The sequence below is a fragment of the Mauremys mutica genome, chromosome 11 (assembly GCF_020497125.1).
Source record: "Mauremys mutica isolate MM-2020 ecotype Southern chromosome 11, ASM2049712v1, whole genome shotgun sequence".
Classification (NCBI taxonomy): domain Eukaryota; kingdom Metazoa; phylum Chordata; order Testudines; family Geoemydidae; genus Mauremys; species Mauremys mutica.
This window is the reverse complement of record NC_059082.1, coordinates 43,517,738-43,545,034: the sequence shown is the minus strand read 5'-3', so window position 1 is coordinate 43,545,034 and position 27,297 is coordinate 43,517,738. Positions and strand designations below refer to the sequence as shown.

The 27,297-nt window shown below is 47.5% G+C and overlaps 1 long non-coding RNA gene across 1 annotated transcript; it reads left to right on the top strand.

Annotated features, from left to right (window-relative positions):
• The first annotated feature begins 2 nt into the window (after positions 1–2).
• LOC123344596 lies at positions 3–26,398 on the top strand. The gene is made up of 3 exons (XR_006572599.1): positions 3–150; positions 24,842–24,948; positions 26,242–26,398. It is a non-coding gene; the product is annotated as an uncharacterized LOC123344596 (long non-coding RNA).
• Positions 26,399–27,297: the final 899 nt, after the last annotated feature.

Below are 27,297 nucleotides of genomic sequence, written 5' to 3'. Positions count from 1 at the left end.
GACACATACACTAGTTGTTACCAGGCTAGTGGCAGCAAGGAATTAGCTTCTCCAGGAGGAGAGGCTGTGCCCCTTCTCATAGGGGAAGCAGACAAGCCCAAGCCCGAGCCCTGGCTAGGGGAAGGACTGACACCCTGACCCAGTGAGGAGGTAGGGAATAGTATCACCCTTTGTTTGTGTCTATGGGACCATTTCCCTTTTTTGAATGGGGAAGGACCACCCTTTAGGCTTACCCTCAGGCCTACCCTGAAGACACAGTCAAGGGAGCTCTGAAGAGGGGAAGGCAAACTCTGCCTGAGTGGGACTGATTACCCCAGGCCCACCATTGGCAGAGGGGAGAAATGCTAAGGCTGGCAAGAGAGAAGAGGTGCCTTGCCACATGCTCTATACTTCAACTTCCTGCTCTTTTTACACTGGGCTCACCTGATTCACCCAGGCATGGCTCATTGTGTAATCAGGGCTGGCTTAGGCCAGGTCTACAGTACAGACCTATACTGGTATAACTACATGGCTCAGGGGTGTAAAAAATCCACACCCCTGAGCAATGCAGTTACTGACCTATTCCCCTGTGTAGACAGTGCTATGACAATGGGAGAGTTTCTCCTGGCAATGTAGCTACTGCCTCTCAGGGAGGAGGTTTAACTATGCCCAGGGCTGGATTAACTTTTTGTGGGTCCTAGCCAGTGGTGGATTAGCCACTGGGCCAATGGGGCCTGTGTCTGGGGGGCCCATGTAAAAATGAGCACCCCCATGCCCTGATCCACTCCACCCACCTCACACTCCTGCTGGGTGTGGGGGGACTGCAAGTGGAAGGGGTGGGGAAGGGCCCCCACTTGCTCTGGCCCAGGGCCCCACAGCCCTCTAATCTGCCTAATGGGCCCACCCTAAGGCCCTGCCCTGCACTCCACCATGCTTGGTCTCTTCCCCCCAAGGCCTCGCCAGCTGCTCATGTAGGTGGAGGGGCAGAAAGGAGCAAGCTGCAGGTGGTGGGTGTGGGGAGTGTGTGGAGGGGGGGGCAGAGAGGAGCAAGTGAGTGGCAGGTCAGGTGAGGGGATGGAGAGGAATGAGCAGGGCCTTTGGGAGGGGGAAAGAGGCCGAGTGGGGGTGATGCCTCAGGATGGGGCACAGGGCCACGGTCTGGGTGCTGGGGCCCCTTCTGAATGTTGGCACAGTGCCATTGGCACCATTATAAATCCGGTACTGACTATGCTGACAGGAGAAGCTCTCCTGTCACTGTAGAATATCAGGGTTGGAAGGGACCTCAGGAGGTCATCTAGTCCAACCCCCTGCTCAAAGCAGGACCAATTCCCAACTAAATCCCTAAATGTCCCCCTCAAGGATTGAATTTACAATCCTGGGTTTAGCAGGCCAATGCTCAAACCACTGAGCGATCCCTTCCCCTCCAGTAGTAAGACAAGCCCTTAGCCCCAGGCTCTCCAGCCCATGGAGCAAGCCACCCTGATATAGACCTTAATCCATCATACTAAAGGGTACATTTTTATGTACTAGTATAGCTACTCCTCTCTGAGCAATGTAGGATGCAACAAATACTTGTCATACTCGGTCTTTTTTCAATGAACTATATTCAGAGATATGCAGAGGTGTTTCCTGAATTAGGGCAATATCCATCTTTGGAAGAGTTTTACTGGTGGCTAATGACCTTAATATTTCACATACAGAATTTTAAAGAATGCAAAAGAGATAAAGTGGGAGGTTGCCGGTTGCTTAATGTCTGTATCCAAGGAACTGTTGTCCAAATAGGCTCTTCTGTGTATAATGATGCTTCCTAGGGCACACTCCATAGGTGTACCACTGGAAAGCTATCTGCTGCCAAATGAATACTTAAATGACATTTCTAATTTTAACAATGTTCTTAAATGCACTTAAACTCCATAAAACACCCTGCAAAGTAAGCAGACTGGTTATTCAACAGTCACAGCTGGAAGACAGAACAAAGGTCCAGTCATTAAAGCTATCACAGAACCAGTATTATTACAACTGTACAGAAATACTCCTGTAATGATTCCTCACTGATTGGCATCAATAACATAATGTAGCAACAGATAATGCTCTCTATCTTCTCTGTTTATCCTCTTTATTGTATTTCTTGGAGAAGGAGCTTTTCAAGCACTATGAAATTTGCTTGTTGTGTTTAACATTAAATAAAATTAACTGGCAAAATCAGAGTGGTGTCATTGAAATATTGTAAATGGGGTTTGTTAGTCATTAATCATGTCTTTGAGTCCTTCACTGAAAGTAGGATCTTAAGCTTATTCCTAACTAGCAGTCTATGGTCCTGTAAAAGGAAACTTGAAATATATGTTTAAATCCGATTGACTTCAAAGGGGTTTAAGCACATACTTAAGTGCTTTAATGAATTGGGGTTTAGTTAGGTCTAAGAACCATAGAAAGTAAAAGGATATTGAGGATGTTCGGCATTTATCTGCATGCAAAGAATATTCATGATGTTTCACAGCAGACCGTTTAATTAGTACCTAATCTGTAGACTATAAGGAAAGCGTAGCCTGCTCTCAATCAGCGCCATCAAAGTAATAAAAGTATCACAGAAGCTGTTCCCTATTAGTTACATGTGATCACCACTGAAGCTAACCTCATATCATATAATTAATATAACAAATAGTATTCCCCTTCTGATTGCATACCTGTATTTGTTTAGTATAAAAAGGGCCTTAAGACTCTTTCTGAAATTAGGTTTTTCTGCACTTGAGTTTTTGAACAAGCCTTCATGTTTAAAAACCCTGAGGAAGCTCTGAAATTTGCAGTCCCTAGGGATAAAGTAACATATCAGATAAACTGCTCAGAGATCAGGGTTCTTGCTAGATTAAATACAATTTTCTACAGCTATGAATGGAAAGAAAAATCCTGGGAAAATGACATTTTCCACATTTGAGTAAGATCTTACTTTCCCAAGGCAGCCTGCACGTCTTTACACTTATGTCAGCACATAGTGATGTGGCTGTCCCTTGCAGACATGCTTGGTGCCTGATAAACTCTATCTATTTGCAACTTTGTCCCTTTAACTCTAATTCCAGTAGTTTTGGGATTCAATCAGGGAGGGGGTGGGGAAAACCCTCATTAGATCAGGATTTTCCAGGTGCCAGGCATCCAGTTTTTGACCGGAACACCCAGTTGAAAAGGGACCCTGGTTGGCACTCCTGAGCAGGCCGTTAAAAGTCCAGTAGGTGGCACAGTGGGGGGTCTGGGGCTAAGGCAGGCTCCCTACCTGCCCTAGATCTGCGCATCTCCCAGAAGTGGGCACTGGGTCCCTGCAGCCCCTAAACGCATGGGCGGCCTGGGAGGCTCTTTGTGCTGCCCCTGCCCTGAGGGCTGGCTCCATGGCTCCCATTGGCCAGGAAGCTGCTGGGGAGGCACCTGCAGGTGCAAGGACAGCATGCACCGCGTGGAGCCTCCCTGGCCGCCCATGCTTCCAGCGGCTGCAGGGACCTGGCAGCCGCTTCCTGGGAGCTGTAGTAAGTGCCGCTGGGACCCCACACCCCAAATACTCTCTCCCACACTCCAACCCCCTGTCCCAGCCCAGAGTCTCTTCCCGCACCCAAATTCCCTCCAAGAGTCTGCACCCCTCAAACCTCTACCCCAGCCCCCTCCTGCACCCCAAACTCCTCATCCCTGGCCCCACCCAAGAGCCCACTCCCCTAGTCGGAGCCCTCATCCACCCCAACCCCCTTTCACAGCCTGGAGCCCCCTCTGGCACTATGAACTCCTCATTTCTGGCCCCAGACTGGAGCCCTCTCTTGCACCCCAAACCTCTCATCCCTAGCCCCACTCCAGAGCCTGCACCCCTAGCTGGAGCCCTCACCCACCTCCCTCACCCCAACCCCTGCCCCAGCCTGGTGAAAGTGAGGGTAGGAGACAGCGAGTAATGGACGGAGCGGGGATGGAGCAAGTAGGGGCGGGGCAGAGGCGGGGCCTCGGGGCATGGCAGGGGGCTTCGGTTTTGTGCCATTAGAAAGCTGGCAGAACCAGGGGTCATACACTGAGTTGGTGGCTTCCTCTGTTCTCAGGATTGTTAATTTTATCCTCTGCATTAGGGCTCCTAGGTGCTACAGTAATACAAACAAATAATAAAATATTATTAATAAAAAACAAGTGACTATTTCCCAAGGAACTAAACAGTTACATTAGTTAGGATTGAAAAAACCACCACCACAACCAAACATTTGGAAGAGATACAGTGCCGAGAAACATGAGGCTTAAGGCAACCTCAGAACAAAGGGGCTAGGAAGAAACTTCCCCCGTGGGTAGGTGATACCATAATTGTTGACTTAGAGTATCTTGCACCTTCATCTGAAGCATCTGGTATGGGACATGTTGGAGACAGGAGGATGGGAAGTGGGACCACTGTTTATATCTGCAATGGCAAGTCAAGAATGTTGTTGGAGGTGATTCAGAGGAGGTCGTCATCCTTTGTTCCAAGGCTGAAATCTCCCCCTTTTCATTCCTTGGCAGCACTGAGACACATTTTGATTTCTGAAAACTTACCAGATGCAACTGTAGTCAGGTGTAGGGTAATTGTTGGTGTGATGCTGGCAGCCAGGTGCCTGGGCTTCGTTCTATTAACTTGACTGTCCTTTCCGCTCTGCTCCTACTCTATTGGCCCGCTGAGCTTCGCTTTTCCTCTCTAATGCTTCCACTGAAGCTGAGGAAGCTGTTTCTGTGATTTAAGCAGCTGAGAGGCCAAAAGCAAGGATTTTAAAAGGCCTGATCGAGACACTGCTGAGCTGAGCTGCTGTGTGGCAGCACATGATTTGGCCTGCCAGGGATTTAAAGAAACAGTAAACACATTTTCATAGCAGCTAAGCAATGAGTGTGTCACTACCAGCTCTCCACCATGTAGTAGTTCTTTGCTCTTCTCCCCTACTGTCTCCCTCTCCTGTTCTGAAGGATACACTTCATTTACTAACTGACTGTTATCAATTAGCATTAGCTATAACAATAATGAGACATGCAGTGTTGTTGTAGCCATGTTGTTGCCAGGATATGAGAGAGACAAAGTGGGTGAAGTAATACCTTTTATTGGACCAACCTCTGTTGGTGAGAGACAAGTTTTCAAGCTTAAACTTCTTCAAGACTGGGAAATGTACTCAGCGTGTTACAGCTAAATACCAGGTAGAACAGATTGTTTAGCATAACTAATTATCACATATTTCAAGGGACCATTCAAGGTCATTGTACGTAAAAGAGCAGCATGATTGCTCAGCTCCAGTTTGAAACTGGAGAAAAGCCTGTTGAGAGTCTTTGAGTTAAGTTTAGAGGCAAGAGCAACAAGGGTGATGTTGTGTTGGGCATGTGCTATAGACCACCGGATCAGAAGGTTAAGGTAGATGAGGCTTTCTTTGGACAACTAACTGAAATTTCCAGATCACAGGCCCTGGTACTGGAGGTCCTGGTCCTGGAGGACTTCAGTCACCCTGACATCTGCTGGGAGAGCAATACAGCAGGGCACAGACAATCCAGGAAGTTTTTGGAAAGTGTTGGGGACAACTTCCTGGTACAAGTGCTGGAGGAACCAACTGGGGGCCGTGCTCCTCTTGATCTGCTTCTTATAAACAGGGAAGAATTGGTAGGGGAAGTAGAAGTGGGTGGCAACCTAGGCAGCAGTGACCATGAGATGGTTGAGTTCAGGATCCTCACAAAAGGAAGAAAGGAGAGTAGCAAAATAAGGACCCTGGACTTCAGAAAAGCAGACTTTGACTCCCTTAAGGAACTGATGGGAAGGATCCCCTGAGAAGCTAATATGAGGGGGCAAGGACTGCAGGAGAGCTGTCTGTATTTTAAAGAAGGAACAAACCATATGGAAGTGCAGAAAGAATAGCAAATATGTCAGGCAACCAGCTTGGCTTAACAGTAAATCTTCGGTGAGCTTAAACTCAAAAAGGAAGCTTACAAGAAGTGGAAATGTGGACAGATGACTAGGGAGGAATATAAAAATATTGCTAGAGCATGCAGGGGTGTAATCAGGAAGGCCAAGGCACAATTAGAGTTGCAGCTAGCAAGGGATGTGAAGGGTAACAAGAAGGTTTTCTACAGGTATGTTAGCAACAAGAAGGTCAGAGAAAGTGTATGACCCTTACTGAATGGGGGAGGCAACATAGTGAGAGATGATGTGGAAAAAGCTGAAGTACTCAATGCTTTTTTTGCCTTGGTCTTCACAGACAAGGTCAGCTCCCAGACTGCTGTACTGGGCAACACAGTATGGTGAGGAGGTAAGCAGCCCTCAATGGTGAAAGAGCAGGTTAAGGACTATTTAGAAAAGCTGGACGAGCACAAGTCCATGGGGCCGGATGCACTGCATCTGAGGGTGCTATAGGAGTTGGCAGATGTGATTGCAGAGCCATTGGCTGTTATCTTTGAAAACTCATGGTGATCAGGGGAGGTCTCAGATGACTGGAAAAAGGCAAATATAGTGCCCATATTTTAAAAAGGGAAGAAAGAGAACCCGGGGAACTACAGACCAGTCAGCCTCCCTTCAGTCCCCGACAAAATCATGGAGCAGGTCCTCAAGGTATCCATTTTGAAGCACTTGGAGGAGAGGAAGGTGATCAGGAACAGTCAACATGGATTCACCAAGGGCAAATCATGCCTGACCAACCTGATTGCCTACTATGATGAGATAACTGGCTCTGTGGATTTGGGGAAAGCGGTGGATATGATATATCTTGACTTTAGCAAAGCTTTTGATATGGTCTCCCACAGTATTCTTGTCAGCAAGTTAAAAAAGTATGGATTGGATGAATGGACTATAAGGTGGAAAGAAAGCTGGCTAGATTGTCAGGCTCAATGGGTAGTGATCAATGGCTTGATGTCTAGTTGGCAGCTGGTATCAAGTGGAGTGCTCCAGGGGTTGATCCTGGGGCCGGTTTTGTTCAACATCTTTATTAATGATCTGGATGATGGGATTAATTGCGCCCTCTGCAAGTTCACAGATGACACTAATCTGGGGGGAGAGGTAGATATGCTGGAGGGTAGGGATAAGTCCAGAGTGACCTAGACAAATTGGAGAATTGGGCCAAAAGAAATCTGATGAGGTTCAACAAGGACAATGCAGAGTCCTGCACTTAGGAAGGAAGAATCCCATGCACTGCTACAGGCAGCAGTTCTGCAGAAAAGGACTGGGGATTACAGTGGGCAAGGAGCTGGATATGAGTCAGCAGTGTGCCCTCATTGCCAAGAAAGCCAAAGGCATATTGGGCTGTATTAGTAGGAGCATTGCCAGCAGATAGAGGGAAGTGATTATTCCCCTCTATTTGACACTGGTGAGGCCACACCTGGAGTATTGCGTCCAGTTTTGGTCCCCCAACTATAGAAGGGATGTGGACAAATTGGAGAGAATCCAGCGGAGGGCAACGGAAATGATTAGGGGTCTGTGGCACATGACTTATGAGGAGAGCCTGAGGGAACTGGGCTTATTTAGTCTAGAGAAGAGAAGAGTGAAGGGGGATTTGATAGCAGCCTTCAACTACCTGAAGGGGAGTTCCAAAGAGGATGGAGCTTGGCTGTTCTCAGTGGTGGCAGATGATAGAAGAATATTCTCAGAAGCAGTGGTCTCAATTTGCAGTGGGGGAGGTCTAGATTGGATATTAGGAAACACTATTTCACTAGGAGGGTGGTGAAGCACTGGAATGGGTTACCTAGGGAGGTGGTGGAATCTCCATCCTTAGAGGTTTTTAAGGCCCGTCTTGACAAAGCCTTGGCTAGGATTATTTCATTGGTGTTGGTCCTGCTTTGAGCCGGGAATTGGACTAGCTGACCTCCCGAGGTCTCTTCCAACCCTAATCTTCTATGATTCTAAAGTGAAGAGGCCCATTAACACTCCGTGGGGGGGAAGGGGGGAAAGGAGGAATGGAGGAGGGAAAACAGATACAGAAACTGCAGACATATCTCCACTGTTATGAGTAATACCGGCTGCCACAACACACCTTTCAAGATCCATGGGTCCACCGCAAAGTATGTACCTCATCCAGTGCATTAAATAACCCAATGACAATGACATGGGTGAAACTAGACAATCACTACACTCTCAAATGAACTCTGACAGAAAAATGGTAAGAAACAAAAACACCGTATCACTTGTGGGTGAACACTTTTCACAAAATGATCACTCCACATCTGACCTCTCTGTCCTCTTCCTCAAAGGACACTTGCACTCCATCTTCAAAAGATGAGCCTCGGAGCTTAAATTCATAATTTTGTGAGACACTCAAAATCATGGACTGAACAGAGACACTAGATTTATGGCTTATTACAGCTATCTATAACCTTCTAACAAGCCCTGCCCCCACCGCTGCCTTTCCCCCCCGCCTTCCTTTCTCTCTGTGATTGGAGGGGTATTAATAGGCCACTTCGCCTTGAATGGTCCCTTGAAATATGTGTTAACTTATTAGCTGTGCCCCATTAGCTTTGCCACTCTGAGTATGTTTCCTAACTGCAAACATATCAAAGTTGTATACCAGTCTGTAGCAGGGTGGTCATCCCACTCCTGCCCTGAAGGGCTTAAAACAGCCCTGGGAGAGGGCTGTGGCAGGGGAAAAGCTGGGAAAGCAGCCACAGCTGCAGCCAGTGCAATCAGGGCCCACATGGCCCTTATAAGAGGGCGGTAGGCCAGAAGGAATTTAAAAACACTCTCTCTAGCTTCCTAGAAAGAGAAGGACCTGGCTGCCTGGGAAGCTGAGAACGGTATCTAGGGTGGAGCAGTGTTGGGGAAGGGCTGAGGGAGCTGGGGAGCTCCAGCCTAGCAAAGCCCCAGGCTGCAGGCCGAAGTAAGGGCTCACAAAATGGTACTAGGGCTGCAGGGGGTAGCCCAGATATAGGCAGAGGCAGCTGGCCCAACTCCCCTGGCTGATGATGAGTGGCCATTACAGACTGCAGTCTGCCCCAGGGAGTGGGGGCTAGATGATGACTGGCAGTAATCACTGAGGTAAGGTGGGGATAGGGGGTTGGGGTTTCCCTGAGGCAGGACCCTGGCACAGAAGGGCACCGGGGTCCGGTAGGGACACGGGGGCCAGCGGCAGGCGAGACACCGGCCTGCAGAGGGCACTCCGGGCTGGAAGAGCTAATTCCCTGGACGACCTGCAGGAGGCACTGTGCCAGTGAGTTGTTGCCCCGCCACACAGTTAAAGGCAGGTGAAAGTTTTTAATCAGTTTTTAAACTCTAACTTTTTTTTGGTGCTTTCTTTGCCTTTACTACCCTGTTGGAAGTTTCAAGATACTTGTTCCCTTCCATGGTTTATCCTTTTAGCAGACATGGAGGTCTGAAATATGTGAATGAAGGAAATGAATGGAGCTGAAATTAACATGCCTGCTTTTGTTTAACAGCAGCTTCAACTTACGTGGCATCTAAAGCTTGTGCGAACTTCTTCATCTGTAAAGCAGGAGCATCTATTCATAGTAGTATAACTCTTTCAGCAATAGTGTTGGGTAAGTGTTGCCCCAGCACGAGGAGTACACTTTTTTGAGAGCCCTAAAGACAAAAATAAGTGAGAACTGTTGCCTTGGCAACAGAATGGCCATTAAAGGAAACAGCTATTTAAAATCCACAAGATAATTTTTAAGGACCATATATGAATTGTGGGGTCAAAACTTGTTATACTTTGCCTGTCTACAATACCTTTTGTTTGAGGATCTCAAAGCATTTTACAAACATGAATTATCATCATTATTTCTTTGTATTGTGGTAGCATCTAAGAGCCTTGCTAATGGCCAGGACCACATCGTGCTAGGTGCTATACAAACACAGAACAAAAAGATGGTCTCTGCCTCAAAGCATTTACAGTCTAACTAAAGTAAGTAGCTCTCACAAGACCTCAATGACATAGGCAAATATTATATCCATTTTACAGACTGGTGAGGTGTGGAGTGGTCAGGCCAATGTTAAGAGTTGGAAAAAGAACTAGGGAGTCCTGGCTCTCAATCCTCTGCTCTAAACTGTCGTTTGCACTCCCTTTAACCATTTTTTAATGAAATTATAAGGGTCAGTTGAGTGGTAGAATAAAATCAGGACTGTCCCATCTAAATCAGAGTGTCTGGTCAGTTTATGAAGTCATTAAAGGGCAGCTTAAGAGAAATGTGCCTTTTTAAAACTGTCAACTGCTTTGTTCTCTGGACTAGCCTTTGTGCTCATGTGCAAAGGGAGGGAGAGGTTGAAAATCGTGTGCTACATTGACGAGCTAAATAGAAACTGATGAAATAAAAATCCCTTGCTGTTCCAGTACAATAAAAGACAAGACAAACTAAATTATATAAATAACATAATCAAAGGAGCCAGCAGATGGGATAAGGGCAGAATCTGCACTCAGTGGGCAATTTTTACAAGCCGAAGGAAGGTTTGGAACCTGAGGACTGAAAAGCAATAAAAGCTGATGAAGCCCTCACAAAATCCGGACAGTTTCACACTCCTTCATCCACAGGTATAAATTCCATCAATACCTTTGTTTCAGGAGCTGGAAGGAAGAAAGAGAATTCAAGTGGGGGATGGGGAGGGTGACCCTGAGCTCAGTCAGACAGCAGGGAGGTGCCCTGAGGAAGAATAAGTGGAGACAGAAGTCACAGAGCTCAGCTAGGAGGGCAACAGTCTGCAGGCAACACTGCCGGCCTTAAGATATGGACTGGAGGTCTTGTAGCTTTATACTGCTTTGATGGAGAGGTTTTTAATTTTTTGTACCAGGAGGGCTTCTTCCTCATAGTCGTATACAATAGGCAAACCCTACCCTGATCTGTAGCTAGTTATTCCCCAGCTGCCTGTCCCTGCTTCCCAGCTGCTGCCACCACCAATCGCCTTCCAGCTTGGAGGGCAAAAGATCCTGATACCAGCAGGGAGATGGAATTTATAGGGTCCCAACTCCCCAGTCCCACCACCGCCATCTTCCTTGTTCCTCCCAGCTCCCGGGCTGCAGCAGCTGAGCATCCCCCACCAGAGTCTGTGCACAGGCAGAGAGGCACTTTCTCCCCCAAAAGCTGAGGTGAGAGAGGGAGAGTGGAGAGGAAGAAGGGTGGTGAGAAAGGACAGAAGTGAGAAAAGGGAGGAGGGAAAGGCCACCTGCCCCTCAGCCCACTCTTTGGCGCTCAGGAGCAGAGCCACAACTACCCCTGCTCCACCCTCTCCTACAGCTTGGTACAAAGGACCCATAATGTGGAGCAGCTTTGCCACTCCTTTGGTTTTTGGTTCTCCAATGCATTCGGTTCAAAGGTGGCTGCTCAATACCCTGCCCCCACAGCCCCAGTGCTAATGGGACAGATGGATGTCTGAGGTCAGCCCACACCTCAATAGAAAGGCACTACAATCTACCTCCACCCCAGGGAGCTGGGCCTGCAGCTGCCCCTCAGATGAGCACCACTCTCAGCTGTAACCCAGGTCTCAAGTCATGTTTGTCAATGCAAGAGCCATGGTCCACAAGGCCTTCCCGCATCATGAGATGATGGGCTTCCTCCCTCTGGTCTGTGTTATCAGCACCTAGTGAGAGGACAGATTGCAAGCTACCCCATCCCAGTCACCTATCCCATCCACCAAACCCCCAGAACGATGGAGGCAGAGGAACCATCTGACCTCAGTCCAGCCTCAAGTGCAGAAGAGTGGAAGGAAGAGAATTCTCATTTACAAAGCAGCTGACAAGTCAACCTAGAAATCCTACTAACTTCCAGACAGTGGAGGCTTCCCAGGAGAGCAGATAGAGATGCTCATTGACATAGTGATGTGGTCCCCAGATCTCACTGCACTAAGAGACTTCAACGTCCCTGCAGAGAACACCTCTCATCCAAGGGCCCAAAGAAACCTCCAGTCATGAATCAGGGCCTGCAACAGAGCTGGTCTCCAGGCAGCCAGTCTCCAAGCTGCCTGGTTGGCCACAGTGCCTGATTGCTTGGAAGAGTCAGCAGACTGTTCAGTATCAGAGGGGTAGCCGTGTTAGTCTGGATCTGTAAAAGCAGCAAAGAATCCTGTGGCACCTTATAGACTAACAGACGTTTTGCAGCATGAGCTTTCGTGGGTGAATACCCACTTCTTCGGATGCATCCGAAGAAGTGGGTATTCACCCACGAAAGCTCATGCTGCAGACTGTTCAGTGACTGCTCAAAGCATTCACCCATAGCTCCCAGCCTTTCCTCACTCCAGGTAACCCAGTTCTGACCCTCGACACCAATTCCTGGCTCCTGACACTGGCTGTGACCCTTGGTTCTGGCCTCTGACTCTAGGCTCCAGTTCCTAGTTACCAACTCCTGTATAGGCATGACCACCTTTGTGCTGGTCAATGACACCTTCCATCCACCATGTGCCTACCACAACTGATCACCAGACCAACAATGTTGGTTACCTCTAGACTGGACCCCTTGTTTGGAGGAGAATATGGGGCTCCTCAGAAGCATTCTCCTATTCTGGTCAGACCTCAGTCATTTTGTCCCTGTCTCCTCCTAGCAGACACCCAAACCCCAGACATCAGCCTCATCACTGTTTGCCCTCAAAGGCTCATAGATCCAGCCACACCCAGTTGAAGAGCATCCTCAATGAACACCTGACTAGATGATTTTATAAACTTCAGGACCAGACTTCAAAGAGAAACTGCTGAGCTTCAGTTCATCTGCAAATTTGACACCATCAGCTCAGGATTAAACAAAGACTGTGAATGCTTTTGATACAGTCTCCCACAGTATTCTTGCCAGCAAGTTAAAGAAGTCTGGGCTGGATGAATGGACGGTAAGGTGGATAGAAAACTGGCTAGATGGTCGGGCTCAACGGGTAGTGATCAATGGTTCCATGTCTAGATGGCAGCCGGTATCAAGTGGAGTGCCCCAAGGGTCGGTGCTGGGGCCGGTTTTGTTCAATATCTTCATTAACGATCTGGAGGATGGTGTGGACTGCACCCTTAGCAAGTTTGCAGATGACACTAAACTGGGAGGAGTGGTTGATACGCTGGAGGGTAGGGATAGGATACAGAGGGACCTAGACAAATTAGAGGATTGGGCCAAAAGAAATATGATGAGGTTCAACAAGGACAAGTGCAGAGTCCTGCACTTAGGACGGAAGAATCCCATGCACTGCTACAGACTAGGGACCGAATGGCTGGGTAGCAGTTCTGCAGAAAAGGACCTAGGGGTTACGGTGGACGAAAAGCTGAATATGAGTCAACAGTGTGCCCTTGTTGCCAAGAAGGCTAATGGCATTTTGGGTTGTATAAGTAGGGGCATTTCCAGCAGATCAAGGGATGTGATCATCCCCCTCTACTCAGCACTGGTGAGGCCTCATTTGGAGTACTGTGTCCAGTTTTGGGCCCCACACTACAAGAAGGATGTGGATAAATTGGAGAGAGTCCAGCGGAGGGCAACAAAAATGATTAGGGGGCTGGAGCACATGACTTATGAGGAGAGGCTGAGGGAACTGGGATTGTTTAGTCTGCAGAAGAGAAGAATGAGGGGGGATTTGATAGCTGCTTTCAACTACCTGAAAGGGGGTTCCAAAGAGGATGGATCTAGACTGTTCTCAGTGGTAGAAGATGACAGAACAAGGAGTAATGGTCTCAAGTTGCAGAGGGGGAGGTTTAGGTTAGATATTAGGAAAAACTTTTTCACTAGTAGGGTGGTGAAGAACTGGAATGGGTTACCTAGGGAGGTAGTGGAATCTCCTTCCTTAGAGGTTTTTAAGGTCAGGCTTGACAAAGCCCTGGCTGGGATGATTTAGTTGGGTTTGGTCCTGCTTTGAGCAGGGGGTTGGACTAGATGACCTCCTGAGGTCCCTTCCAGCCCTGAGATTCTATGATTCTATGAATGGCTAGCCAACTACAAAAGCAGTTTCTCCTCCCTTGGTGTTCACACCTCAACTGCTAGAAGAGGGCCTCATCCTCCCTGATTGAACTAACCTCGTTATCTCTAGCCTGATTCTTGCTTGCATATATATACACTTGCCTCTGGAAATTTCCACTACATGCATCCGACGAAGTGGGTATTCACCCATGAAAGCTCATGCTCCAATACGTCTGCTAGTCTATAAGGTGCCACAGGACTCTTTGCTGCTTTTACAGATCCAGACTAACACGGCTACCCCTCTGATACTTTATAAACTCTGTACACCCCCATGATGTCGTACAATTCATGACAGAGCTATAGTAACTAAAGCTTGCCTCATTTTATTTCATTCTCTGGGGTGAACTCAGATTCCAGAGGGACAGAACAGTAAAAAGCACCCCTCACATTTATCTTAAACTCGGTATAGGGCGTGTCCTTCTCTTTTCCTTCCCTTGGGTGATAAAATGAGTGAATAAATGTATAATCCCAACCTGAATGAGTGTTCTTTTCTCTCACTCGCTCTTTAAATCCCCCTTTCAGAATTTTGTTCTCTGGCTAAATGAGACCTACATAAAGAGAGAGGAGCTAATTAAAATAAATTGCACAATTCATAAAAAAACCCATAAGCAAACAAATCCCTCCTTCCCTGAAAGAACACTTAAGCTTTTGTTTAGCTGAGGGCTTCCTTAATGTAGCCAGACAGGCAATCCTTCCAGCCACCCGCTACCTAAACACTGAACAAAGAAACTGAGGGAAAAAAACAATCCCACCTCCACCTGCTATTAACAGAACTTCAGATCTCTGCACTAGAGTGCCTAAGGGACATGGCTGTAGTAAGAGAAGGGGAAACAGTTCTTCCCATGCATACAGATTTGTTCTTTGTTGGCATTTGGCCCTCTCTTTTGCAGTTATGGCTGTATTTTCCATTGGGTGTCTCTCAAGCTACTCATGCTCCAAGGGTTCGAATCCTGGTGTGGGGTGACCATAGAGCGAGGATAATCGCTAACCTCATGTCAGACCTTTCAGGATTTTCATTTACTCGCCCCTTGGGCCTGGGGTGCTTGGAATAAGAGGAGGTGTGTTCTTGATTTACCCTCTTGGCAACGGAGTGTTCTTTGTTAATTCCTGGTCTCCTTAGAGGGACAAATAGTGAGTGAAATGTTTCAGCTGAAAATTTTCTGCTGAAAAATGCAGATTCAGCTCAACCAAAACATTTTGCAAATTGGGCTGGATTTCACTGAATTATTTCAGCTGGGAAAAAAGCCTAAAACAAATAATTGTAACGTTTTGTTCACTGTTTTCAAAATGAAATTTAGATCTTTCCATTTGAAATTACTTTTTGTTTACAATTTTTTAAAGGAAAATTAATGTAAATATCTACACTTTTGAAAATGCCCTAAAATGAAACAAAAGTTTTTGTTTGACCCAAAAGGATTTTTTGTTTGTTTGTTCACCAAAAATTTGGAAAAATTTTCTTTTGGGGCACCCCAAAACAAACCCCCACCAAATTTTTCGGAACAAATCAGCAAACTAAAAAATCAGATATTTGTACTGCTCTGCACAAGAGTGAATCTGCAGAGGTGATGCTCTCAATGAATTGCAGTTACCATGGTAAGGAACCACTCTATATTAACTGGTTATGTTGATTCCTTCCCCCATAGCCCGCTCACCCCAGCTAACAGGGTAACTTTCCCTTACTTTCCAATTAGAGCACAATAGCACATCTTCTCTATGAGGCAGCAGAGCACTACAGCACTTTGTGGGGAAAAGGAGGAGAGTTAGTAAGTTAATAAATGTTCACTCTTGACTTGAAGCAATCTGGGGGCTTCAAAGCACAGCTCAAGGAGCAGAGATCCAGGCAGCGATAGGCTATTGATATTTCAGCAAGGGGCTCCCACCAACTTCTCCCCGGAACATATGTGTGCCCTGCTGAAAAGAGGGTGAGGGACTTTGGGATCTGTTAATTTGTTTTCCTATTTAAACAACAGTTCTCTCCCATTACCACAACCAAGCTGTAAGGTAGCACTACAGGGTAAACAATCAAAACAAATACAGTTCCAGAATTTTACTGGAGATGTTTGTACTTTGTTCATGGAAAATGCACTGGGCCTGTGTCAAGGCTAATTCCCCACTCTGGCACTTCGAGTGCAGAAGGTGGGGCCCACAAGGATTCTAAAAATTAATACTGGGCACTCCAGGCTTGTATTAAACTCCCAACGTTACAGCTTCTCTCTGACCTTGGATGGGTAGATGCTGCCACCACCCAAGTGCAGAACCCCTTTGAGAAACCAGGAAGGCACACTTGGGAATTCCTTCCTGTGGGGTACCCTCAAGCCCTTTCACCCCTCTCCCCTATGGGGAAGAGCTGAGAAAGGAAGAAAAAAAAGGAAATCAGCTGTTGCCACCAGTTAATTAAACGTGTGCACAAACCTCTGAAGACACACAAATCCAATTCTGTTCTTAAAAAGGTAAATTTTATTAATAAAAAAATACATCTGGGAACTTGGGCATTTGTTAGATTTAAAAAAAACAACTACAAGGATTAAGCATCAAGAATAGCTTTCTTGAGGTCCAGATTAAAGGCTACAAGCAAAACAAAAGCACCTGGGTTAGCACAGAGGAATCCAAAAGCCATAAAGAAATAAGAGATAAACCTAATCAGGTCTTCCTGGACATTTCCTGATCTAGTTACATATATGGGGCTTCAAATGAGTAGTTTCTAGGTATGATACTCATGGATTTTCATACCTGGCCCAAGCTGCTTACAATATAACTTTGTCCTGTCCGTCTCTCCCGGAGAACAACCACAGACAGACAAAAGGGAAGTTTTTTCTTAATTTTAAAAAGTTCTAGCCTTCCCATTGGCTCTTTTGGTCAGGTGCCCTCTCACTTCCTTTTACCTATGCATAGCAGTGAGACTTTTAACTTTACAGGTAAAGCAAGTAGAGAACAGCTACTAGGAGGGATTTTATAGCTAACTGGCTGGCTGGGTGTCCCCCTTCATTTATCACACGCCCCCCAAATCACTGCCAGTGCTGGCCAGCCTGGTCCAGATTGGGTCCACACCAGCTTGGATTTCTTCCTGGAGGTTTAGGAAACAGAGTTAATAAGATACATGAACTTCTAATTTTACTAATAATTACATGAAGAACTAAACAGTATTTTCCACATTTTAAGGACTACAACGACTTAGAATATAGGGACATTTTTACCCGGCTGATTCTGGAAAACCTTCCCGGGAGAGTGCATCAGCCACTTTGTTAGAGGCTCCTGAAATGTGTTGTATCACAAAATCAAAGTCTTGTACAGCTAAACTTCACTGAAGAAGTTTTTTGTCAGTCTCTTTGTCTGTGTAAAGCCACTTCGGTGCAGTATGGTCAGTCGGCAGGTGGAAATGCCATCCCCAAATGTATGGGCATAACTTCTCCAGAGCATACACAATGGTGTAACATTCTTTTTCTGAGACTGACCAGTGGCTTTCCCTCTTAGAAAGTTTTTTGCTGAGGAACACGCAGGGCCAGCGCTTCTATTAGGCGACCCTAGGCGGTCGCCTGAGGCGCCAGGATTCGGGGGGCGGCATTTTGTGCGCTCCCCATGGGGTGCACGGGAGCTTCCAGTTCCACTCCCGTCGTGCCATCGAAGAAGGACCGTCTGCTGACATGCCACGGAAAACGGCGGCAGGCAATTGAGCAGCTCAATGACTGCCGCTGTCGCCTGTGGCATTTCGGCGGAGGGTCCTTCTTCGGTGGTGTGATGGGAGTGGAACCGGAAGCTCCTGCACGCCCCACGGGAAGTGCACAAAATGCCGCCCCCCGAATTTTGCCTAGGGCGCCAGAAACTCTGGGGCCGCTCCTGGGAACATGACAGGATGCAATTGTTGATCTGGTCCTTCCTGCATTAAAACTACTCCTACCCCATGCTCGGACACATCTGTGGTTACAACGAAAGGTTGGTTGAAGGCTGGGGCCCTTAGTACAGGGTCAGACGTAAGGGCCGCCTTAAGCTGTTTAAAGGCTTTCTGACACTTCTCAGATCAATGAACTGCATTTGGCTGTTTTTTCCTGGTTAGGTTGGTCGGTGGGGAGGCAATTTGGCTGTAGTGTGGTACAAATTGTTGGTAATATTCAGCCAAGCCGAAGAAGGATTGGACCTGCTTTTTTGACTTAGGAACAGGCCAATTTTGGATAGCATTTACTTTAGCCTGAAGGGGGTTGATAGTTCCTTGACCCACCTGGTGTCCAAGGTATGTTACCCTGTTTAGGCCTATTTAACATTTCTTGGCCTTAATGGTTAATCCTGCCTCCCTTATGAGCTGGAAGACAGCTTGGAGGTGTTCCAGATGTTCTGCCCATGAATCTGAGAATATGGCCATATCGTCAAGGTAGGTGACTGCAAATTCCTCAACTCCAGCCAGAAGGTTATCTACCTCTCTGGAAGGTGGTGAGTGCATTTCACAGTCCGAAAGGGAGCACATTAAATTTATACAGCCCTACATAGGGGATGAAGATTGACCTTTCCTTGGCTGGGTCATCTAGCGGCAGTTGCCAGTACCTAGACTTAGTTAAGTCTAAGGTGGAGATGAATTGGGCATGTCCCAGTTTCTCCAATAGCTCAACTGTGCGTGGCATTGGATAGTTCTCTGGGCGAGTTACAGCATTTAGCTTACTGTAGTCCATGCAGAAGTGGATTTCCCCATCTGGTTTGGGAACCAGGCCCATGTGCTCTCAGAGGGGCAGATTACACCCATCTGTAAAATGTCCTTGATCTCCCTTTCTATCGTGGTTTTGGCTTGAGGAGCCATCCAGTAGGGTTGGGCTCTAATTGGGTGAGCATCACCTGTGTCAATGGAGTGGTATCACTGTTCTGTGCATCCTGGGGTGGCTGAAAATATTGGCGCGAAGCTGGTGCACAGCTCCTGGATTTGCTGTCGCTGCTTACACCCAAGGATTATGGAAAGGCTCACCTCTTCTATGCCACCATTGCTTTTCATAATAGACTCCTTCAGGCCACTCAACGTCGTCTCTCTCTTGGGCTGTAAACTGGAGAACCTTGATTTCTTGGGAATAAAAGGGCTTTAGAGAATTAACATGGTATACTTTAGGTTTTAGGGAATGCTATGAGGTAATTAACTGCTCCCAGGTGCTCTCAGACCATAAATGGCCCCTCCCATGACACTTCCATTTTATTGGCCTGAAGCACTTTCAGGACCATGACTTGGTCACCTACTCTGAAGGAATGCTCTCTGGCATGTTTATCATACCAGGCCTTTGGCTCTTGTTGAGCATCCTGTAGGTTTTCTTGAGCAAGGGCTAGAGAGTCTTTGAGGATGTTTTGCAGATTGGTTACAAAGTCCAAAATGTTAGTTCCTGGAGAAGATGTAACCCCCTCCTATTGCTGCTTCACCAACTGTAATGGCCCCTTAACTAGTTCAAACAAGTTCAAAGGGTGAAAACCCCAAACTGGGATGTAGGCAAAGAGCAACTGCTGCAACACTAGGTCCTAATCATTGGAGTGCTCATTCATGAATTTATGTATCATGGGCCCCAAAATCCCATTAAACTTCTCCACTAGGCCATTTGTTTGATGGTGGTAAGGGGTGGCAACCAAGTGGTTCAGCCCATGAGCTTCCCAAAGACATTTCATGGTCCCTGCCAGGAAGTTAGTTCTTGAATCTGTAAGAATGTCAGAGGGCCAGCCTACCATGGCAAAAATGTCTGCTTATACCTGCTCACACTTTTTTAGTGCTGTTGTTGCTTGGAACTACTCCTTCTGGCCATCGGGTGGCAAAATCCATGAAGGTCAGTATGTACAGCTTTTCTCTGGGTGTCTTCTTAGCAGTGGTGAGCTGCAGCCGGTTTGCACCGGTTCACGAGAACCGGTTGTTAAATTTAGAAGCCTGTTTAGAACCGGTTGTTCCTGGAGGGACAACTAGTTCCAAAAGGGCTTTTAAATTTAACAAAAGCTCTAGCAGCTCTCTACCCTTCCCCCGGCCCCAGCTCACCTTATTCCACCTCTGCCTCCTCTTCTGAAGCTCCTCCTGCTTCTCCTCCCCCTCCCCAGCTTCCCGCGAATCAGCTGTTCGCGCGGGAAGCCTGGGAGGGCTGAGAAGGCTTCCACCAGGTGAGCTGGGGCCAGGGGGTGGGGGCGCCAGTGGGAGGAGGGCTCCAGGCGCCGCGCTGCCCGGCCAGATTGCGGCCCGGACCCTGGGGCCGGGCGGCGCGGCTCCTGCCCCCCGGGTCCAGCTGCGACCTCGCCGGGCAGTGTGGCGTGGCTCCTGCCCGGCCCCCGGGTCCGGCGGGGCGGGGCGGCATGGCTCCTGCCCGGCCCCCGGGTCTGGCCGGGCGGGGCGGCATGGCTCCTGCCCGGCCCCCGGGTCCGGCCGGGCGGCGCGGCTCCTGCCTGGCCCCCGGGTCTGGCCGGGCGGTGTGGCTCCTGCCCGGCCCCCGTGTCCGGGCCGCAATCTGGCATTTAATATTAATTGCTATAATATGCAAGCTCTATGTGTTCTGTAGGGCTAACCCAAGCCAAAAAGCTTGGGGATCCCTTGCTTATGCTTAGAAATTTTGCCCTTTTCAAATTTCAAGAAGCATAGTGATAATTTGTTTTACAGGGATTTTTATCCCGCTTCTCAGAGCTCAAGCTGTGATGAGACAAGGGCTTGTGCACGTACCCTCTTTATGGGTGTTGGGGAAAGAAAAGGCCTTTGTTCACAGATGTTCCTCAATAGTTTGTCTGGTGCCTCCAGGCTTCTTCTGTTGGGGAGGAGATGAACTAGTATTTCACACTCGGTAATGCTTCTTCCCTGACTGCTAGTCTTAGCAAACATTTTTATAGTTACAGAGCAAACACTTAAATGTTCTCTTATAACATTCTCTCTTCTTCAGTGCTTAGATGAACAGTTGGCCGTAGCAATCATTCACCATTTGGTCTGTTCCTGTGAGGCTGCAAGGGATTGATAGCCCGAGAGTCCAACATTGGAACAGATTTGAGGAACCCATGTAATAGGGAGGTGGGGGACTGTCTTAGGAAGGTAAATTACCCCAACCCTTCCTTCAGTTCGGTGGTGGAATTATAACAGCTGGCTCCCACAGACACCTCCATTGCAGGGCAAGGTGGTACAAGGATTGTGATGGGGAAAGCACTGCACAAACTAGAGACAGTGACCACTGGCCACCCTCTCAAGTGTGGGTACATGGGGATGAGAGAGGAGGGTGCAGGGAGTTTCTTCTGCTTCATCTCCAAATACAAAGTCAGGATTCCAAGCTACTGCTCTCTTGAGCTTTGATGGGGCCCTGCTAGCAGCCCCATGGTGGCATGGTTAGCCAGCTTCAAGGTATGGCCTAACCCTTGAACCCCCTGCGTGCATTCTGTCTGAGCCATCCTGCTTGCCATGCACCTCAGGAAATATTACAGACCCCCTGCATGGATGCTACTGCTTCAATCCCCCCTTCCTCCCACAGCATTTTGCCCTTAAAAAGCTTTTTATCAGTAAGTGATAATGCCTGGCCTTTGTATGGGTGTTTAGATTCATTTAGTAATTCCTAATTAATGAACTGGAAGGCAGAATGTGTGCAGAGTGCTCTTCTGATCTCCTTTCATTGCGCTCTTGCATCCCAGACTGTGAGGCATTTAGATCCAAATATACTTCAGAGGGGTGTAAGTTCTGATGAGCACCAGTGTGTTATGCACTAACTAGCCCATGTGGACCCTGCTGGCATGCACCAAAAGTTCCCAAATGCACATTAATGTAGTATTGTTGCTTGTGCTGCAAGGGTCTCAGAAGTCAAATGCATGTGCCTTGCATTTCAAGAGATGTTGTCCTGTTGTAGGCTCACTAAGGTATTTGGAAGGAGAGAATGCTGACAGCTCATTTAATCATAATACTTTACATTATTTTGCAATTCTTTACATAATTATTTAATCATAATATTTTGCATCTTCCCTCCAAAATTTCAAAGCACTGTGCTGACATTAAGGGCCAGATTGTGACCCCAGCTGGATATGGTACCTGGCTACCTCACTCCACCAGACTCCATCCCACTCAAAGCCTCATGGAGACTGTGCTTCAGGCCATGTCATGCCATTGGGAGAGGTTCAGGAAAGGTGACACCTGATCCATGTGCATTTAACAGAGTGGCTGCTCAGGACAAGTCTGCCATGACAAGAGACATGGGCCTATATGGACAGCCCCAGGATGTGTTAAGCACACTCCTCAGACATATACCTAGGTGTTTCAACTCTGCCTGGTTGAGATTAAGCATGGTGCATAACCCAGAAATGCCTCTTCTCAGAGAATGGACATTATCAATGGCAAAATGTATATAATATCAATCTCCTGGAAAAATAAGGTCAGCACTTCACAGTTAGGGTTGCAAACTTTCTAATCGCACAAAACTGAACACCCTATCCCCCCTTCCCTGAGGCCCCACCCCTGCCACACCCCTTCCCCAAGGCCCTGCCCCCTCCCTCCATCGCTCGTCCCACCCTCACTCACTTTCACCAGGTTGGGGCAGGGAGTTAGGGAGCAGAAGCAGGTTTGGAGTGCGGGCTCCCAGCGGCGCTTATGGTGGCTCCCGAGAAGTAGCCACCAGGTCTATGCAGCCCCTAGATGCATGGGCAGCCAGGAAGGCTCTGCGCGCTGCCATCGCACCCACAGGTGCCACCTCCACAGCTCCCATTGGTCATGGTTCCCGGTCAATGGGAGCTGCGGAGCTGGCTCTCAGGGCAGGGGCAGCATGTGGAGCCTCCCTGGCCACCCACACAGTTAGGGGCTGCAGCGACCTGGCAGCCAATTCTGGGAGCCTCGCGGAGCACCTTAGTCCCAGGCCCCTGCTGTGCCACCAACCAGACTTTTAACAGCCTGGTCAGTGGTGTCAGATGGAGCCAGCAAGGTCCCTTTTTCACCGGGTGTTCTGGTCAAAAACTGGGTGCCTGGCAACCCTATTCACAGCGGGAAGATAGGGATTAAACAAACACATTCAAACATATTAAGAGGGAAAGTTTAGTTATTAAAACCATCAGTAAGACATGTGTCATGCCACTGGTGCCGATCAGCAAGTCATGTGTTTGCCTTGAAGAAATCCTGGCCCAAGGCAGAAAGTCACTCATTCTCTTTGTTCCCTTTTACATGGTGCTCAGAGCATGCTCAGTTTAGACCTTCCCACAGCAGCCACAGGAAAAGCCTTTCATGGATGGGGGACTGGCGGGTGTGTGTGTGTGAGAGAGACAGGGACATGCCATCACACTCAGTGGCAGCCCAATGGAGGAGTCCTCTAGCTAAGGACAGGGGAGGTTTGCGCAGCTGGGAGGGGGAAAGAATTGGGTGTTTTTATGTAAATACAGTTTGCTCCTGCTCTGCTTAGATATTCAGCACATAGAACAGTGTCAAAGTAATCAATTATGGCTGGTGTTGGGTATAAATAGCTTTCGTACTGAATGCAGGGGTAGTGAAATGCTGTTACCAAAATGTTGTAATTATTATGGGAATACAGGGAAGCAGGACTGTGCTTAGCCTGTCCCAAATGAGGGAGGTCACCTTCAGCTGAAAGGATGTCATTAAGCCAGGGGCTTGAATGCCAGAGCCCTTTAAGAAAGTATAGAATCCTAAATCAGGAGGCTATACACCTTCATTAAGGGTCTTGGCTAGACTGATTTAATCTGTTTCTCCCTACTGTTCAAACAATAGAGCTAAATAGACTTCCTTAGCAGCTTCTTTGTTATGTTAAATGCTTGATCAGAGCTGAAGTCAGTTGTGGGGGGACTGTATTTCTACTCTCTCTGCTAAGAGCTGAAAATCACTGAAAGCTGATATCACTTGAGGTGGGATGGTGTTTCTGCCCAGTCTGCAAAGAGCTGAAAATTACTAAGTGATTGATGTGCAGAAGTCATGGTAGAGAGGCAGGTGGCAGTAGAAGGCAACTGACAGTTGGTGAATGAGTGTCTGGTGTGACGGAGAGGTGCAATGAGCGGCGAGCAGGGCGGCTGGTGGACAGGCACGGTGAGCAGGTGGCCAGTGGAAGCGGCTGGCAGAGAGGGGCAGCAAGCAAGTGCCCAAGCAGTGGAGCGAGTAAGGTACCTCTTTACCCCACCCAGAGGGTAGGTGAACTCTGTAGATGAACCTCTGAACTCCGGGGCTGCACTGACCAAGGACAGCAACTGAGGGAGGACTGCAGAGAAGGGTCAGGCATGTGAAAGGGACTTTTGGGTTGCTGGACTTAAGAATCTGAGGGGAAAAGGACACTGTCAAACCTACTTGGGAGTGAGTCTTTTACTCATGGTTTATGTTTATGAATGCTGTTTGCGGTGTTTTCTCAGATTAACACCCAGTTACTTCCTTCCTTTTATTAAAAGTTTCTTTTGTACACTCAGACTCTGTGCTTGTGAGTGGGGAAGTATTGCCTCTCAGAGGTGCCCAGGGTGTGGTGTGTAAATTTCCCAGATTACTGGGTGGGGGTTGGAGCTGGTTCTGTGTTGCATCAATGGAAAGGAACTACTCGATATTGAACCCCAACCTGGCAGAAAGGTTACACCTATTTAGCCTCTGATACTACTCATTGTCACTGGCATTCACTATGTTAGATGCCCAATCGCTACTCACCTTTTTGGTGAAAAGTGAAACAAAAAAGTCATTTAGCACTTCTGCCATGTCCACATTTTCTGTTATTGTTCCCTCCTCCCCCCATTGAGTAAAGGACTTACCCTGTCCTTGGTCTTCCTTTTGCTTCTAATGTATGTATAGAATGTTTTCTCATTACCCTTTATGTCTCTAGCTAGTTTGATCTCATTTTATGCATTGACCTTTCTAATTTTGTTCCTACATACTTGTTATTTATTTATATTCGTCCTTTGTAATTTCACCTATTTTCCACTTTTTGCAGGACTCTTTTTTGAGTTTCGGGTCATTGAAGATCTCCTGGTTAAGCCAGGGTGATCTCTTGCCATACTTCCTATGCAGTGGGATCGTATGGTCTTGTGTCCTTACTAATGTCTCTTTAAAAAATTGCCAACTCTCTTGAACTGTTTTTCCCCTTAGATTTGCATCCAGGGCTGGATTTACACTTTATGCACCCCTAGGCACTGCATCTTCAGTGCCTCACCCGGCCTACAGTTGACCTTCATGTTGTACACAGTTTTAGAGAGGTAAGGTGCCCCTAGAACGCCCGTGCCCCTAGGCACATGCCTACTGTGCCTAATTGGAAATCTGGCCCTGCTTGCTTCCCATGGGATCTTACCTACCAACTCCCTGAGTTTGCTAAAGTCTGCCTTCTTGAAATCCATTGTCTTTATTGTGCTGTTTTCCTTCCTACCATTCCTTAGAATCAGGAACTCTATCATTTCATGATCACTTTCACCTAAGCTGCCTTCCACTTCAAATTCTCAACTAGTTCCTCCCTATTAGTCAAAATGAAATCTAGAACAGCCTCTCTCTCTTAGTAGCTTTCTCCGCCTTCTGAAATAAAAAATTGTCTCCAATACATCCCAAGAACTTGTTGGATAATCTGTGCCCTGTTGTATTATTTTCCCAACAGATGTCTGAGTAGTTGAAGTCCCACATCACCACCAACTCCTGTGCTTTGGATGATTTTGTAAGCTGTTTTAAAAAAGCCTCATCCACCTCTTCTTCTTTCTGGTTAGATGGTCTGTAGTAGACCCCTACCATGACATCACCCTCACGGACTTGAATTTTTCTGGGTGGGTGCTCCACCTGTACTCTGCCTCGAGGCCCTGCCCTCAAAGCCCCACCCTTATTCTTCCTCTTCCCACCCCTTCCCCTGAGGCCAGCCCCTGCCCCCTTCCCTGAGCGCCCCCTGCCCGCAGCTGAACAGCTGATGCCTGGTGGGTGCTGAGCACCCACTATTTTTTTTCCATGGATGCTCCAGCCCCCAGAACACCCCCAGAGTCAGCACCTGTGATCATCCTTGTTTTTTACCCCTTTTATTCATACCCAGAGACTTTCAATAAGTCTGTCTCCCATTTCCATCTCAATCTTGGTCCAAGTGTATGCATTTTTTATATATAAAGCAATGCCTTTTCCCTTTTTTCCTGCCTGTCCTTCCTGAGTAAGCTGTGTCCTTCTATACTAATATTCCAGTCATGTCTATTATCCCACCAGGTCTCTGTGATGCCAACTATGTCATAGTTGTGTTTATTAACTACCATTTCAAGTTGTTCCTGCTTATTCCCCATACTTCTCGCATTAGTATACAGATATTTAAGATATTGATTTGATTTCCCCACTTTGTTCTCTTTTGCCTCTCCCTTATCTTTGTTATAATGGCACATACTCCCTCCAGAATCAACCCTTCTCCCAGGTCTCCATGTTTTGGACTGACCTATGGGCTTTTGTCATCTGCCCCATCAAACCTAATTTGAAGCTCTCCTTGCTAGGTTAGCCAGTCTGTATCTAAATATGCTCTTCCCCTTCCTCGATAGGTGGACCCCATCTCTGCATAGTAGTCCTTCTGGAACAGCGTCCCATGGTCAAGAAAGCTGAAACCCTCCTGGAGACACCATCCTCTAGCAGCTGCCAGAGTCCTGGACGCTTGGACCTAGGACCTCTGAAAATAACATTTCTGCTGAACAACTCCCTTAGGGCTAATGTGGTTTGTACGTCTTCAGAAGAATAAATATGTTCTTTCCTCTCAGGGCTGGTTTGAGGTTTGTTTCTCATCTGGACCTTTATCATCCACTTAGGCCAGAATTTAGGGATTCCTTCCCCCACACACTGTCATTTAGGGTGCCAAAAGTCAATGGCCCAAGGCATGATTGTCCCCCATTGCTGCTCTTACACTAGTGTGCTCCTCATTCCCACAATATATCCTTTATTTACTCTTCTGCCATCCCCCCCACCATGGCCTTCTTCCACCCCCCTTGGGTGGCTGAGGTGGGCAGATCCTTCCTTGCTTCATGCGACCTGGGGGTGCAGAGAATAAGCTGACCAGGCCATTGAAGAGCTTTGTTTGCAGCTAGGTGCAGCTAGCAGAACCCCCAGTGATGTGCTCAGACCCTGCTCTCCCAGGGTTTGAGTTGTGCCAGAAGACTCCAGGCGGCCATTTTGGCACTTTTGGGGGCATTCTGGTACTTCCAGACCAATGAGGAATAGTTCTGGAAGTGTGTTCCAGCACTTCTGTTTTTAAGGATTCACCCTGCATACAGTCCAACGATAAATTAGGGGCTCACCCATATACCAGAAGTCTCCTGCTCACTATATAACTTTGTGGGATCAAAGGCAGGGATTTTTGGGACAGTCTAACTGTAGTTAGGCACTCAGAGCCCAGTGAATTTCAGCCTGTGCCTAATTCCCTATAGCTCCTTTGGAAATTCCAGCCCATCAAGTTTCCCTGAAAACCAATAATTTGATGCGTTTAGATCAGTGATACTCAGACTGAGGCTCACAAGCCTCAAGTGGCTCTTTCATGTGTTTCCTGCAGCTCTTTGCAGCACATGATATTCAAACACTGTGTGATTGGTTAAGAATCAAATCTAAGT